Here is a 16,851-nt window from a genome sequence, read left to right as displayed (position 1 = left end):
TTATAAGCTGTAATTGCTGTTTCATACTCGGAAATACACCTGGATACGCTAATCTCTCTGTTGTCTAGGTCAAATGGGAACAATAAGTGACTGTAGCTTACTTTTGCTGGTACATACATCCCTGAATTAGTAAGAAAATGAAGACATTCACATGACTACACTTTACTGATGCTTTCAGTACGTGGCTTTATTGCAGACTTACTTAAAAGGTTTCATCCACAAAAATGTACTTTATCATTGGTTTTGGTGCAACGCAAGAATCAGCTTTCATTAGCAGTAATTATCAAGTACATCATTGCAATATTTTTTGCCTCTTATTTAGGATTAAATCCTATGGTTTTACTCAATTTTGTATTTGTTTTATACATCGAACATTTACAGAAAAAAATATACAAAAAGTTTACGTAATGAAATTTGTTCCTATTTTTACCACAACTTTTTGCCATAAATTGTGACTTTGTGACTATTCCTGCGATTTTATTACCTTCCATTATAACAATGTGACCTCTTTTTCGGGCGCATTTCATTTGGGCGAATTTGGGCATTAGTCAATATGGGGCGACTATTCATTATATCGTTTGGGCGACAAAATATCAAAATCCTGCAAATTGGCACCAATCATTTGGGCGAATCAGAGTAAGGAAAAAGAGGCATTAGTATTTTAGTACAAGTTTTCACGTGGTGATAATTCTGTAATCGGTTGGCGAATAACTCAATAGTTAGTTGGTCAATAAGTAACAGTAATCAGCATTACTCATTACTCGGCCTAAACAAACCGACGAAAAAGGTCTTGATATTTTCTGACTTTTCTTTTTGTATACACATGTATGAAGAATGAGGTTTCCCTGGCAATTTGCACAAACAAAATACAATATAAATTCAGAATAGGTGACCTTAGCTATCAGTTTCGGATCATAGCCAGGATAAAAGGAAGACCTATTTTCTTAAGTTTCTGTCCTGCGCTCTCAATTCTAAAGCGAACCCAATTTACACGCAATTCTAAAACTAATTATTACCAAAAGATTTGAGAAACTAACGACCAGAAGCACAACCCCCATTCTCACGAAATCCTTTGAGCAATTTTAACATTCAAAAACTTTATAGAGCCAGAGACAAGGCCACCAACTACTAAATGCATTATGCAAAAACCCTGCATTTCCATCGCCTCACTTACCAGATACACTTGGGCCAACGCTAAAGCTTGTGTTGCACAGTAGTTGCCATCGACACAACTTTTGAAGGTATGAGTAATAACAGCTCTAGGGACAAATTACACAATCACTACTGGTGCTGCCTGCTTAACCTTTTTTACAAACTAATTATAGCCTTTACATATTATTTGGACTCAGTTCAACCCCTGAAGATCTTTAAAATATTTTCTTGGCGGTATCTGATGTCAGTGAATTTTCACTTCCAACTATTATGGCTAAAGTCACCTTCACACTGTCCTCAGCCGAATGCTATCTCCAGATCTTAATAAACATTGATTATTCCCATCATCAGAGGGGTCAAAAGACTATCACTTTGCTGGACAGAAGTTTAAATCTGCATAGACTATTGCTGGATAAAAGTTTAAATCTGCATAGACTATTGCTGAATAAAGTTTAAATCTGCATAGACTGTTGTGAATAGAAATCTGCATAGACTATTGCTGAGATAGAGTTTAAATCTGCATAGACTATTGCTGAATAGAAGTTTAAATCTGCACCAGACTATTGCTGGATAGAAGTTTAAATCTGCATAGACTGTGCTGAATAGAAGTTTAAATCTGCATAGACTATTGCTGAATAGAGTTTAAATCTGCATAGACTATTGCTGAATAGGATTTAAATCTGCATAGACTATTGCTGAATAAGTTTAAATCTGTATAGACTATTGTGATAGAAGTTAAAATCTGCATAGACTATTGCTGAATAAGTTTAAATCTGCATGAATATTGTAAATCAAGTTTAAATCTGCATAGACTATTGCTGGATAAGTTTAAATCTGCATAGACTATTGCTGAATAGAAGTTTAAATCTGCATAGACTATTGCAAGTAAAAACCAAAATTCGAGGTTAATATACTAGAATCTCCTCAGAATTAAAAACCAGTATTTCAGTTACTTCATTTCCCATATCGATTTCCCCATCTTACTTCTGTTAACCAACCAATCAAGAGTGATTACCATTCCTTTGATCCCATAGGACATTCCTCGTCTTTCAAGGAGTATTACAAAGTCCACCCCATCGTTTGATTACCATTCCTTTGATCTCATAGGACATTCCTCGTCTTTCAAGGAGCATTACAAAGTCCACCCCATCATTTGATTACCATTCCTTTGATCTCAAAGGACATTCCTCGTCTTTCAAGGAGTATTACAAAGTCCACCTCATCACATGACATTTTGGTGTTAAAGAAAAGGACAAGGTTTATAGACATGTATATTATGCTGGTCTTCATACACGTAAATACTATTACATGTCCAAAGTAATCACTCTAAAAAATTGAATAGCAGGTAGAACACAGCATCTCCCGAGGTCTATTTGTCAGGGTAACCGAATTCAGTGCGCTTCAAACCGTCACATGCCATGTAGTGTCTCTACAAACAGTTCTTGTTGTTTGGGTAACCGAATTCAGAGCGCTTCGAATCCTCACAGGATATTCAGTCTTAACGAATAAGAGTTGCTTTCCATTAGTATTAGTGTCGATAGTTATGATCTGCTGCAGCTACACCAAGAGCCTGTGCATAAGAAAAGTAGTTTGTTTGGTTTTAGAATATACTAAAAGTTTCCATGACATAACCTACCCTCTTAAAGTGAAAATAGCCTGTTCAGTTAGTCCCAGTAGCTATTATAAGTTTATAATTAATACTAAATCGTATGAGTAAACTTTCCCATTAACAATCCCATGTATTAGTAGTTTGTTACTTCAAACTGCCATCAACTTCCACATTAACAATCCCATATATTATTGCCATTGTTCCTTCAAACTCCAAAAGTACAGGATAGAGTGCCGGCATCCTCTAAGATACACATTTAATGGGCACCAATCTTGCGCACCGAGCTGCATCTGACTTTGGTGCTACATAATGGCACCATGCAATGCAAACACTATCTGGCAACTTTCGTCCTTTAGTATCCAGTCTTAAGGGAATTGAAACTGCACAATCCCAAGGGGCAAAAAATGAAGTCGGGAATTTAGAATAAGAAAGGGGTTCCCGAAGCAAGCTTCGGCATTGGATGAAGGTAGGGGTCAATGAAAATACGCAATGAAATCTGAACGGTCGATTTCTAACATGAAAGCTTGCTTGAGAGTAAGAATGAGAAGGTGGGGTGTTGGCGGGTTGACAAACGATGTTAAAAAGACTGCCCAAACTTTAATTACAATTTCCACTGTTAACCAGCCTATTAGAATACCTGACCAAGTCAACGACATGAACATCAAAAATTCTTTAACACCCCAAGACCTAGGCCTCTTAGAAAATCACTAAGATCCACCTGTTACCTGTCTAGTTCCTATTTACTAGTGGGAATGAAATTCTAAGTTATAAACGTATGTCAGAGTTACCCTTCCCTATTCTCAGCTGCACTAATACATTCAAATTCAAATCTCATGACCAAACAAAGGGCTTAAGTACTGTAATACCCTCTACTATTAATAACTTGCACTGTCAAATGTCTCCCTACGTCTGACTATCACGTTTTTTTACCCCAGTCTATTCCCAGCATTCTTATGAGAGACTTGTGTTTATTACCTTTATTATCCTAACTCCTGCATCTATATACAATCAACACGTTCTTCAATTTCTAACATCCTATATTTCAAGTTCCATACCTAACTCCCCATTAAGTCCTAGCTACATGAAAACTATCAGCCTTCAGTTCTAGCCTAAGTAAGGAGCTGGTTGGTTTGAGATACCTATTGGGCATGGTGGCAAAGTCACCATGCTTGTTTCAGGCTTCTGTTGTGCATGGTGACGGCCAAGTCTCATGCACAACTCATCCACAACTTTGCCACAACGGTGGCACCGCCACCCCGGCAAAGGTGGACTTGGGAAGTGGGCAAAGAAAAACTTAATTTACACCCAAAACTTAATTTACACCCAAAACTTAATTTACACCCAAAACTTAATTTACACCCAAAACTTAATTTACACCCAAAACTTAATTTTAAACTTAATTTTGAAGCTGATCTAATTACTCAGAAGCTTAATAAGTTGTTAGTGTTTAAAAACTCCAAAATTCCAAATTCTAAAAAAATTCAATTTCTAAAAACATTAGCTAGTACAAAGATCAAACACGTAGGCAAAAAGTAAGACAAAAGTTTAAATAAATTTAAACAATTTTAAATCCACTAACCTAAACAAAATACCAGATTTACTCAGACTTTCAAAAATAACCTTCCACACATTACTTAATTTTGAAGCTGAAATAATTACTCAGGAGCTTAAAAAATTTTTAGTGTTCAAAAACTTCAAAATTCCAAAAGAGACAACCAAACTTTGCAATTCAAAAAAAAAACAGCTGAAATTACAAGATCAAACAACATAGGGCAAAAGTTTAAATAAATTTTAACAAGTTTAAATCCACTAACCTAAGAAAATACCAGACTTACTCAAACTTCCACACATTAAAACTTCACACACATTAAAACTTCCACACACATTAAAACTTCCACACACATTAAAACTTCCACACACATTAAAACTTCCACACACATTAAAACTTCCACACACATTAAAACTTCCACACACATTAAAACTTCCACACATTAAAACTTCCACACACATTAAAACTTCCACACACATTAAAACTTCCACACACATTAAAACTTCCACACACATTAAAACTTCCACACACATTAAAACTTCCACACACATTAACCTAACTTTTGATGCTAAAATATAACTAAACTAATAACGAATAAAAATTAAATACTTGAAAACAAAAAAGTTCAGAAGCTGAAACATGCCAAAATTTCTTGAAATATTCAAAGACTATTTTAACCTTTACAGTGTTAAAGATAAAATGGCTTTCAAAATTCCCAAAGAAACAGATTTTGAATCTGGAAAAAATAGACCAAATGCAGTAAAACAAAGTCTAAACTTAGAAAATGAAAACTTACGAGTTTTGATTCTTCAAAAACTAAGCTAAAAAATGTTCGGAGGGTTGCTCAAGTCACTCAACTATAAAACAAGAATAACTTGCCTGTTTAGTCATAAGGTATCTGTACATCTCGGACAATTCAATAGCTCATTGTGGGGCGCTTATTTAACGACACACCCTGACCTGAAATAAGAAAATACATTATAACCCAAAATGTTCTAGCAAGTGGAAAGAACCAAAGGCTGACTATTGGTTACAATCAGCTGGGCCATCTGATAAGTTTTAAAATACTAAGACAAGGAGCAGCAAGCAAGGCTTTATAAATACTGATAAGGGTTATTACTAGTTTATTGCCACTTAAGCCTACAATTAAAGTTTAAATCAACTTATCTTCTTGTAATGAAACTACTGGTAATCGAGTTAAGCCTCTCTAATCCTCAGAGCTGTAAACCCTATTGCATCGTAAGACTTGCTCTATTACCTTTCAAGTTTAACATTAAAACATACGTACCACTGCATAAAATTACTAGTATAAAAGCACAGTGCATAGAATTACCACTCAAAGCAATCTAGTTCACTTAGAAATAAATATACTTCGAAACAGTCTTAAATACCATGTTGAAACGCGGTCTACAACAATACCTAACATTCTAAACATTTTGAACAGTTATTGTAGGAATTTACAACCAAAAATCGAAAATACCAATATTGTGAAGATACAAAACCCGTAAACGGGAACTTTCATACGACAACTGTATGTCACAGCTCAAGTACCACAGTCTAAATATGTGAGAAATATAAAACGCAAAACGGTAAACAGTATCCATTCGCCATCCCAACGGACCTTGAAGCACGATTCACGCCTAAAATCTCAAAGTCTATTCACAAAACGACATACCCGAGAAACTTCTCAAGCTTATATAGGCTATTTGAACCTAGAACAAATTGTAAGTCAGGCATTTGTACACAGCGCACCAAGACTATACAACAAAATATCGCCTACACTGAAGATCGTGCAGCAAATTTGAAAAGAACTACTCGTCTATTTTGCAGGAAGTACGATACTGACGAAAACACTGAAACACTAATCACAAAATATAAGAAGCACCTTACTTTGAGAAAACGTACAGGGCCCATCAGAGGAATCATCGGCGGAGGACTACACATAAAACCAAACAAAGGTAAATCAACGTTCGTCCAGTACAGCGTCCGATATCCAAACCTGGAAATGAACGCGAAAAGTCGAGTTATCAGCGATACCTGCTTCCCAAGCCAGGGACTCTACAACACTGAAACAAACTTGTTCTTGAGGTAACAGCCAACGACCGCTGCAACTGCTGTTTGTGGGACGTCGCTTTGTCGCCCTTTCGCCACCGAAGAAGTTTAAGGCGATGATCAGAAAATCGACAGAAATTATTATTATTATTATTATTATTATTATTATTATTATTATTATTGAGAGTTGCCGGGCACTCTTCCTTTTTAGCGAACTACCCCAATTATGTATCAGTAGTTGGCCCATCTGAAAAAATATTATTATTATTATTATTATTATTATTATTATTATTATTATTATTATAGTTGTTGCTGTTGTTTTCAGCAGTGCTTGGGCATAAGAGTTAATGAATATTACTTTTTGTTACTAGCGTACTTGATTTAGTGTACTGTATTGTGTTCATCTTATCGTTCATCGTTTATGGCCCGGAGCTGAAACAAAGGATATTATCATGTTAATTAATGTAACATGGCGTCACAATGACGCATGGTCATAGACAAAAATAGTATAGAACACTTTTGTTAAGATAATTCAACGGAGAGCTGATTAACTCGCACCACTGAATGCAAGGTAATTTTTATAATTAGATTTATTATTACTAATTAAAGGTGCGTAGGTTCGTAATCTGCTACGGTAAAAGGCCACCTTCAGCGATTTGCCATATGGATTCAGTGGTTGCAGTGATAAATATATCCCAAAATTTTGGGGCAATTGAAGGTAGGAGGACAAAGTGCCATTAAGTAAATCATTTATAATGTCATAAAATTGATATAATTAGCGGCTAATTCAGACGTTGATCAATGAATTTACTGAAACCAGATCATATTGTTCGATCATCGCTTGATATTCGAATCCTGTTTCGATATTATTAGATGGAGCTATGAAAAATATTATCATGAGATTATAATATATATATGTATATATATATATGTATACTATATATATATATATATATATATATATATATATACATATATATATATATATATATATATATATATATATATATATATATATATATGTGTGTGTGTGTGTGTGTGTGTGTTTGTATGTGATAGGTAGGATCTGAAAAATATGATCATGTGGATTATATATATATATATATATATATATATATATATATATATAATATATATATATGTATATATATATATATATATATATATATATATATATATATATATATATATATATATACTATATATATATATATATATATATATATATATATATATATATAGTAGAGATAGGTAGATATTAAGCCACCAATATACAGTACTTTAATATCAGTTCACTACGCCTCAGGAATAACAACTTACATCAAAGGAATTATGATCAATAAATGTATCGTCACCAGTTCTCAAGAGAGGCGAAGATGACATCGACTCTGCTGTGCATACCTGTCGAATTCAGGTTTTGTACTTAGAATCGGTATCAACCCATCTATGTGAGTTCGAGCTGAACTCTCTCAGAGGCCGGACGTGTCACCAAGTGTTCTGATCTCTGAGAGTTTGATAAGCTGAACACCTCTAAAATATCTGAGATTCTCTTCAAATGATTTATTCCGGACCTAGACCAATGGCGACTTCATCGATGTCTTTGAAGCGTGTCAACTCGGCTGGAGCTTCATTTTTTCTGTAGTCGCGTACGATCTGGCTTGTACAGTGAGTTTTGATATCTTGAGGTAAGTGATAGTGATATCGAAGGTCTTCCAGATGGTTAATGCAAACAGGATTATCATAAAATTTGTCGACAAGTCAGATTTGACAGCTTTTTGTAATATGAGGAAAAGGAATGTTCGATCAGGGAAGCAAGGAACGGTAAATTGTTAATCTCTAATTCATATACATAATAGTATCCATCAGGAATGCCCCATTTGGAAATGGATAGCTACTGGAAAATGTCTTGTCGATATGGCAAAAGTCTTGGGATACGAAACAATACTTTTGCTCTGGAAAACAAGAATGTTTTAAATGGCACAAGGACTGCCAAAATTCAAATTAAGCTCAACATTCCATCGTCCATAAATTTCTGTGGATTTAGAGTTGTTTTTCTTTATAATGGTCAAAACAAAACGTGCCACAGATGTGGTAGCTTGGATCATATGGCACAAAATTGTGAAAATAACAATACAAAACTATTTTCATTTGGACCTGCCGATTTCCCAGAACTCCTTCAGAACCTTCAATCCCCGATAGTGACATTAGGAAATGCTGAAATCATAGCGGAAGGTGCTTAAAAAGAAGCATAAGTATCCTCGTTGGTGGAGTCAAAAGTAACGACAGTTCTACTGATGAACAATGTGAGAAGAAGACTCGGACTGATGGTGCCTCAACAATAAAATCCATGACTGGTTATGAAAGCAAAATTTCATCTCTGAAGGACGGACCAGTATCTCAGACTGACGTTTGTGTTGAGAAACAAAATTCGAAAGTTAATGATCATTCGATCACAAATGAGGAGTTTGAAAATAGCATTGGGGAAATACCTGGTACTAATGATCATGAAATAACTAGTTCACCTGTTTTATGTGTTGTCAGAAAAAACACTATGACGGTCTTTGTTTCGGTATATGAACCAGATTATCCAGACATAAAGTTAGAGTGCAATATAAACGATGTTGAAGCTCCTAGAAATGTTAGTGAAGAGCAAAGTGAGGAACTAATGCCTACTGACAAACTCGGATAAAGTCTTATGGAATCTGAAAGTTGAGACGCTTGGAAAATGAAGCCTTGACCAAGAAGAAATATGACCCGGATTAGAGAAACAACGATATTAAAATTTCAGGATGTCTTTAAAAGTTGCTACTTTAAATATAAATGGGTTGAATGCTGTGGATAAGCAGTCTAAGTTAATATCGTTGATTAAATATCACAATGCAGATATAATGCTCATTCAAGAGCACAACGTTAAATTAATTCACCTGTTACAAGAATTGACATCACACTTCACAATAATATTTAATCCCACGCCAATACTGAAAGGTGGTACTCTTAGTTTCAAAATACAAAAATATTGAAGTACTGAACCAAGAAAGTGATAGAGGTAAGTGTGGGATCACAATGAATGTCCTTTACATTATAAGCCTCTACGCTCCCATCAGGCGCTAACCTTATAGGAAGGAATTATTTTCTCCCAAAATCTTATACTGTTTGAGACATCGACGATGCTTTGATCTTAGGAGGGGACTTAACTGTGTGGCAACAGGGATTCTAACTCTACTAATCTAAATTTGATGTCCAAAGCTTTATGTGCAGTTATAAAGCACCTTGGCCTAAAAAGGATAACTGCAATCAGCAGACTGCTGCCTCAATACCCGCATACATCAGGAAAATTACGGATCCCGCCTAGACAGGTTTTATACGGCTGATCTCTTTAAAAAAAAAAAAAAAAACTGTGTACACTGAACCTATCACGTTTTCTGACCACAATATGGTATGTATAGAGATAATATGCAGCAAATTGTGTGATAAAAGTTATTTGTGGAATTGAGATACTAGCATCTTGAAAAATACGGACATTCATGAAGCGTTCAGTGATTTCTGGCTCAGTGTCCAGACAAGAAAAGACTGACCATGTTAATATTTTTAAAGTGGTGGGAATGGGCCCGAGCCCAGAAACCAGAAAATGCTCCTCATAGCTTTCTAGACGGTTATGTAGCGAAATAATATGGACTGTTAAGCATCTTTTAAGAAACACGATTAAGGCAATTGTCTATGAAACGATCAATTTGGAAATCAAAATCATAATATTCAGGTGCTAAAATCCAAAATTGGATATTAAAAATAATATACTGGAAGGTGTTAAGATTCGAGCTAAAATCGAATAATTAGATCTATGGGAGAAAGTGTCCTCTTTTTTTTTATTAAAAAAGGAAAAGTGTAAACGTACATTATATCATCTGAGTAGGATAAAATTAGGTAATGGTGCAATAATCACTAGCCAGGAGGAATTGTCAGTTTATGTTACTTCTTATTATGAAAATCTGTTTAAATGTACTACAAGAGAAAAGGAGATAAACTTTTTCTTGAGTAAATTATCACCGATTGTCACGGAAAATGATAAAAAGGAGCTGCTTGAAGATATTACTAATGACGAGAGTTAAAGGGCAGTTTTCAATGTCGAAAAGTCTCAGGTGATGACGGGCTTCCTGCTGAATTCTATAACAGCTTTTGGAATATATCAAGAATGATTTTGTCAAAACCTTAAATTACGCAGAAAACTAACTGTATGCTGTCAGATTCACCCCAAAATTTGGGTATAATGAATTTGTTCTCAAATCCGGGTGACCTAACAGTCTTGGACAACTGGAACCAAATTACGCTTTTAAATGTCGACTACAAATGTTTAGCCAAGATACTGAAGAATCGAATGCAAATGTAATAGATAAAATGATATCAAAACATCAATATTGCTCAGGTATTGGAAAGTCTATTTACTTCCCTGCATTCTTCATCCGTGATATAAATTTACTATATACCAGGAACAGAGTGTACAAGCTGCTTTATGTCGCTTGACTGGACTAAAGCTTTCGACCGAGTCAATATAAGTTTTTCTTCAAGTCTTGCTTAAATTTGCAGAACTTTAAGATTCACTAAAGTAATTGAGGCTTTCTTTAAGAACTACAGAAGGCAAACATACTACTCAATGGCAAGTTAACCCGACCAATCCAGATCGAGGTCAGTGAGACAAGGCTGCTTGTTGGCAATGCTGCTGTTCATTTGTTTTTCAGGAACCTTTTTCTGCAGAACCGCAACTCAGACCCCAGAGACACAGGATTGTCGTTTGCCCAATGATAGTTGTGTCAAAGTGTGGCTGCTGATGACTCTTATGTCTGTGACTTCAGATTTGCTCTATGTCAAGGTTTTTATAACATTAGAGATTCGAGCGGCAACGGGTGCACTGTTAAACAAAGAGTAGACGAGTATAATGGGTCTTGGTGCTGTTGCATTCAGATTGAACTGGCCAATATCGTGGTTGGCGTGTGTTTCGCAAATAAAAATCTTTGGCATTATTCATGATAGGAATAAGTGTCCTGTGAAAGAATTAGAATACTTTTGCATAAGGTATACAACAAACTTGCTTAAGCAGGAAATTATCCTTGTTTCAGAAAGCCATTATCATAAATGGTTGAATTGCTATCAGGATCTGGTATGTGACTCATACGTTCTCTCCTTTAAAAAAATATGTAACTAAAGTAAATTCTATTATTTTTCAGTATATTTGGAGTGGAATGTCTCATCCCATAAATAGAAATACACTGTGTCTAGAACGGAAACTTGGTGGCATAGGAGTAACTCATATTTACACGAAGGCATTAACTATTTATTGTAATACTATGTTTAAAATTTCCTTAGCTGATATAGGTATGATCAGATACTATTGTACAATTAGAGTGAGTTATTTAATTCAGAGTGAACCTCTGAATGCCTATGCATCTCCCGATCACTATGTTCTGTTTATCACCTTTACAAGACAAGTTCACAAATTCCCTGGTTTTCCGATATTGCCAATAAATTATGCTACAAAAAACTGTTACCGAGAGTATGCCCAGCTATCATGGAAAGTTTTCCGCTACATAACTGGGATAATTATATGGAAGATTGAATCTTCCCTTTCATTTCCTGAAGACGAGATTTTCTTTTCAGTGTATACATGGTGTACTGTCTACAAACCTCAGACTAAAAGATTTAAAATGCAGATGATGACACGCGTCAGTGTAAATAGTGAGTCTCAAATGCATGTATTTATTTTTGTGAGTATTCACATTAAGAGAGCTTTTGTGTACTAATGGCTATTCGTGGTATAGGCAGTAAATACTTCTACATACAGTCATGCTGGATTATCGATGTAGATCCAAAAAAGAGGATAATTGTGCTTTTATTTTAATTTTTGATTACTTGTACATTATATGGAATACGAGGAAAACAAATACTGATATGGAAATTTTATTTGAATTAAGATCAAAATGGAAAATGAGAAGAAAACTATTATTGATAAAATATGAGGCCACTTTGAAAAATTACTTTCCAAATAAATATATAAATTATGAATTTTATTCGTCATTAAACAGTCTCATTGGTTATAATTATGTGTGTTTTGTTAAGATGTAATCCTAAATTTAAGAATACCTTATTCTACTTTAGTGTTACTTTAAGGAATCTGTTAAACTTTTCTTGTTCTTTATTAATTTATAATTTACATCTTTTGTAAATATGTTTTTGAAATAAAAGAAAAAAAAGTTTGCTAATGAATGTCGACGTTATCTGTCACTGAACTGAAGAGGTTTCCTCATGAAAAGGTAAAAGAAATTGCTTGAAATATATTTCTCGTTCACTATTAGTGAGCATTAATGAATTTATAATCGAAGACTTTTGAAAGCTTTCCTTTACGGTGAGAAGACGAAAAAATTACGTTCCAACTTAGAAAACAAATGACTTTAGTAGTAAAGAGTTTTGGATAGTTCTGCTTTACGCTGAGACACAATAAAAAATATTCAAAATATATACTTTAATTTAATTAAACTAAAGGCAATAACGGTGGAGGTTGTTGATAACTTCTGTGCTGCATTACGTCTACCCTATCTCGCTCTCTTCTCTCTTCACTTGAATGCTTCTGTCACAGAATGCGAACTCTTGACCAACTGTGACGCTGCCTTGTCCATTTCCGTTCCAGGCAACTGCAGAATTTCCCTTCGAGGAAAAGTTTTCAGCTTTCACTTTTTGCTCGAAATTTCCCCTTTTCAATCTCAGGAACTTGGAAGTGTTTAGTATAAAACGCAGTGGAATTTTCCACTCTCTCTAACTATTTCCATTTTCGAACTATTTCTACTTTACGTTGAGTCAGTGCTAATAAATGTTGCTACTGTGGTCATACTCTCCTTTACAAAATTCAGTAAAAACTAGGATGCATTCATATATATATATATATATATATATATATATATATATATATATATATATATATATATATATATATATATAATATATATATATATATATATATATATATATATATATATATATATATATATATATATATATATATATATATATATATATATATATATATATATCTGTTTTATAGCCTTTCAAGCTGATCCTATCTTCGGAATTAACTCTTTCTGCTTTGTAAATATGATATTCTGTTGATTAGAAACAATACAAAACAATAACACTATTAACTCCACTTTACCCTAGATATAAAATGGATAAATATTGTCAAACACTCACAGTTATTCTTATCAAAACGTACAAAGCTTTGGGGCTCAAAATGTCATTCTCTTAGTTCTACAAGACAAACATCTTGGTTAACACAGTCTTCCATTTTTATCATGGGACGAGTGATTTCGGAGAGGTGGACGTCCAAACGTAGAAACAAAAATAAGTGGTTAATTGATTTTTATCCCCAGCAATAAAAAAGAACATTGGTTATTAACTTTAAATAAACATCTTATTCAATATAGCAAAAATGTTTATTGAAAAAGACACACAGACTAGATCATTCAATTAACGCGACTATATTCAGGTAGTGTCAACGTAGATACAAATGAATCCATTGCAATTTCTACTATTCAAGTACAGCCGAAAGCTAAGGTACCTTAAAGTTAAGGTACCTTAAATTTAGAAATCCTTTTATGGTAAGAGATCTCGTCCTAAAAGATCAATACTTTCAATGATCGAGGGATGGCAGTTCGCAAATATTATATACTTTCTTGTTTTTGCAGCATACAAATCATATAATTACTGCATCTGCAAATTCTCCTTTATATATTCACAGTTTTTATTTGACATCTTCTGTACCAACCCATTGCAGCGAAATCTTGGAGGAAAATGAAAAACGTGAAGTTTTCAAAACGCAAAATGGATATCAGAGAAATGCAAGGTTAATGTTCCTCTAAAATTAGAGCCAAAAGTTGGAAACGTGACTTTTCATTTACTATCTTTTTCACTTCTGGTGGAGAGCATTTTGTTCTTTTTCTAGATGGCAAATGGCTGATTTTAGAAATTCAACCATTTCATACACATACACACACACATATATATGTATGTGTGTGTATCTTAAGTTCTTTTGCCATATTTTAATATCTTTCATGAACTGTTTTCTGCAACAGAAAACAAAATATAAATACAAAAGCTAATGGTGCACAAATGGATCCAAAGATACATTCATTTTATGAAGAGCTGACAGAAATGCAAAGGTCACAAAGAAAACGAATACTGACTCTGAACGAACACCGCAGTGCTCTCGGGCAATTCTAGGAGCGCGTCCCGGTCAATGGGATCGTTAGAGATTCTGAATGAAAGCTGTGGGCTGCAACTTGTCCTCCAATGACAAATTCCTCTTTTGTACTTAGTTCTGCGAGTATTTATTCAATAGTCAAAGTTTAAAAAAAAAAATCATGCAAACCTTTTTCCAAATAAGGAGCAATTACAGTTTTTCTTAGCTTATGATATATATATATATATATATATATATATATATATATATATATATATATATATATATATATATATATATATATATATATATATATATATATAAAATCAACTTCTAAACGTCTTTATCCAATTCACTCTACCTGCCGGGTAATATATTTTCTTATATATTTGCAGAAGGAATTTTTAGTTGATAATAAGTCCACCGTCCGTGGGGTCAGACAGCGACGGACGAGAATCAGGTTCACAGTGACACACTAACCAGTCGGCCACAAGAGGTATAAGTGAATACCATCTCCCATCAACTCACCCATTCGAACTCAGGTGTTTGCGTTTGGGTGATATCACCCACCTCTGCCATGTTGACCCGTGTGATGCGTTTGTCGCGCGTATCATATTATGACTATTTATCACATCACCGTGATTCATATGCAATCAGAAAGCTACAAACGTCCTTTAATATCCAATTCGCTCTACCTCCAGGTAATATATTTTTCACTTATATGTTACGAAGGAATTTTAGTTGATAATAAGTCCACCGTCCACGTGAAGTCGAACCAGCGGCGGACGAGGAGTCAGGTTCTGTGACACATAACCAGTTGGCCACAAGAGGTATAAGTAGATACCATCTCCCATCCAACTCACCGTCGAACTCAGGTGTTTTTGCGTTTGGAGGCGAAATATCCACCCACCTCTCTGCCATGTTGACCGTGTAGTGCGTTTGTCGCGCGTAGCCATATTATGACTATTTATCACATCACCGTGATTCATATACAATCAGAAAGCTACAAGCGTCCTTTAATATCAATTCCTCTACCTCGGAGTAATATATTTTCATATATGTTACGAAGAGGAATTTTAGTTGATAATAAGTCCACCGTCCCGATGAAGTCGAACCAGCGACAGACGAGGAATCAGGTTCTGTTGACACACTAACCAGTCGGCCACAAGAGAGAGTATAGAAGTGAATACCATCTCCACATCAACTCACCCGTCGAACTCAGGTGTTTTGCGTTTGGAGACAATATACCCACCTCTGCCATGTTGACCGTGTAGATGCGTTTTGTATGCGTAGCCATATTATGACTTTTATCACATCACCATGATTCATATACAATCAGAAAGCTACAAACGTCCTTTAATATCAATTCACTCTACCTCGGAAGTAATATATTTTCATATATGTTACCGAAGGAATTTTAGTTGATAATAAATTCCACCGTCCGTGGGGTCGAACCAGCAAGCGGACGAGGAATCGGACTACAGTGACACACTAACCAGTCGGCCACAGAGGTATAAGTGAATACCATCTCCATCAACTCACCCGTCGAACTCAGGTGTTTTCGCGTTTGAGCGATATCACCCACCTCTGCCATGTTGACCGTGTAGTGCGTTTGTCGCACGTAGCCATATTATGACTATTTATCACATCACCGTGATTCATATACAATCAGAAAGCTACAAACGTCCTTTAATATCCAATGCACTCTACCTCGGAAATAATATATTTTCATATATGTTACAGAAGGGGAATTTTTTAGTTGATAATAAGTCCACCGTCCCGTGGGGTCGAACCAGCGACGGACGAGGAATCAGGACTACAGTGACACACTAACCAGTCGGCCACAAGAGAGGTATAAGTGAATACCATCTCCCATCAACTCACCCGTCGAACTCAGGTGTTTTGAGTTTGGAGACGATATCCACCCACCTCTGCCATGTTGACCGTGTAGTGCGTTTGTCGCACGTAGCCATATTATGACTATTTATCACATCACCGTGATTCATATACAATCAGAAAGCTACAAACGTCCTTTAATATCCAATTCACTCTACCTGCGGGTGTATATTTTCATATATGTTACCCGAAGGAATTTTTAGTTGATAATAAGTCCACCGTCCGATGGGAGTGCGAACCAGCGGCGGGCAGTCAGGACTACAGTGACACACACTAACCAGTCGACCACAAAAGAGGTATAAGTGAATACCATCTCCCATCAACTCACCCGTCGAACTCAGGTGTTTTGCGTTTGCGGAGACGATATCCACC

The 16,851-nt window shown here is 35.2% G+C and overlaps 1 long non-coding RNA gene across 1 annotated transcript; it reads right to left on the bottom strand.

The window, feature by feature from the left end:
• Positions 1-2,409: 2,409 nt before the first annotated feature.
• On the bottom strand, positions 2,410-5,472 carry LOC136854812 (uncharacterized). The gene is made up of 2 exons (XR_010857814.1): positions 5,190-5,472; positions 2,410-2,722 (listed from the first exon to the last, which is right to left on the bottom strand). It is a non-coding gene; the product is annotated as an uncharacterized lncRNA (long non-coding RNA).
• Between the last annotated feature and the right edge of the window lie 11,379 nt (positions 5,473-16,851).

The sequence above is a fragment of the Macrobrachium rosenbergii genome, chromosome 30, assembly GCF_040412425.1.
Source record: "Macrobrachium rosenbergii isolate ZJJX-2024 chromosome 30, ASM4041242v1, whole genome shotgun sequence".
NCBI classification, from domain to species: Eukaryota; Metazoa; Arthropoda; class Malacostraca; order Decapoda; family Palaemonidae; genus Macrobrachium; species Macrobrachium rosenbergii.
The sequence above is the reverse complement of the archived record's forward strand: the minus strand, read 5'-3'. Positions and strand labels throughout refer to the sequence as shown.